Source organism: Peromyscus leucopus, chromosome 7 (genome assembly GCF_004664715.2).
Source record: "Peromyscus leucopus breed LL Stock chromosome 7, UCI_PerLeu_2.1, whole genome shotgun sequence".
Taxonomy (NCBI): domain Eukaryota; kingdom Metazoa; phylum Chordata; class Mammalia; order Rodentia; family Cricetidae; genus Peromyscus; species Peromyscus leucopus.
The window spans coordinates 117,034,379-117,035,375 of record NC_051069.1 but is presented as its reverse complement, the minus strand read 5'-3'; the positions used below and the strand labels follow the sequence as shown (position 1 = coordinate 117,035,375).

Genomic DNA, 997 nt, shown 5'->3' with positions numbered 1-997 from the left:
TTATTTGGTTATAAAATACTATATGTGTGTTTATACTCTTGTTTAAGGAATTTTTGTATATTGATACAAATTTAATGTTATTTTTGTTATACCATACTGTATATATGTCTCCACTCTTGTTTAGGGATTTTCATATATTCATACAAATTTAAGTTTATTTTTGTTATAACATATTGTATATATGTCTCTATCCTTGTTTGTTTAAGGGATTTTTGTATATTCATACAAATTTAAGATTATTTTTGTTACAACATACTGTATAATGTTTCTACTCTTTTTTTTCAGCATTGAAGTTTTTATTCATGTGAATCATTAAAAATGGGCATCTATACCAGTGTCAACAAGGGTGGGAGAGGAAGGCAGGGTAGACGAGGAGAAGGAATTCCCGTCTATTAGTAATAAAGCTCCAGGTTCATCCCATCATGGATTTTATAATCTGCCAGAGACATGTGGTCCTTAAAAATTGTGGACCACTTTTTAAGAACAATCTTATTCCAACAGGTGCCAGTTTGGACCTCTACCAGTTTCTTCAAGTCCCTGATGGTGTCAAATGGTGTCATCGGTGTTGCACTTGACATGGACTTTCTTTCCTAGACGGTCGTTGCAAATCACTTCAATCATTGTGGCTGGAGCTCTAATCCCCTTGAACTTATTGATGACACAATTCTCATGTTTCTACTCCTGTTTAAGGTATTGTGCCTATGCAGTTCACTTGAAAATGTAAGGTAAAGTTCTAGTCCTTGAAAACTATTATTATAAACCTTTTAAGATAATTAATAAATGCAGGTTAGTAGTTAGTCATCTCTAACAATCAAACTTGTAGTTATGTCAGGTATGTTTTCAAGATCATATAGAAATATATTTTAGATAGATAGGTAGATGGTCCTTAAACACTTCAAAGACCTACAGAATATGGCATTTAAAATGTTGTGTTAACATAGGGCTTTTCATGACAGACTTCTTCAAAATTCCTGCTTCATAGAAAAATCTGTCAGAT

General features: G+C 32.4%; 1 pseudogene; it reads right to left on the bottom strand.

Moving 5' to 3' along the window:
* Positions 1-392: 392 nt before the first annotated feature.
* On the bottom strand, positions 393-621 carry LOC114694106 (annotated as a pseudogene).
* Between the last annotated feature and the right edge of the window lie 376 nt (positions 622-997).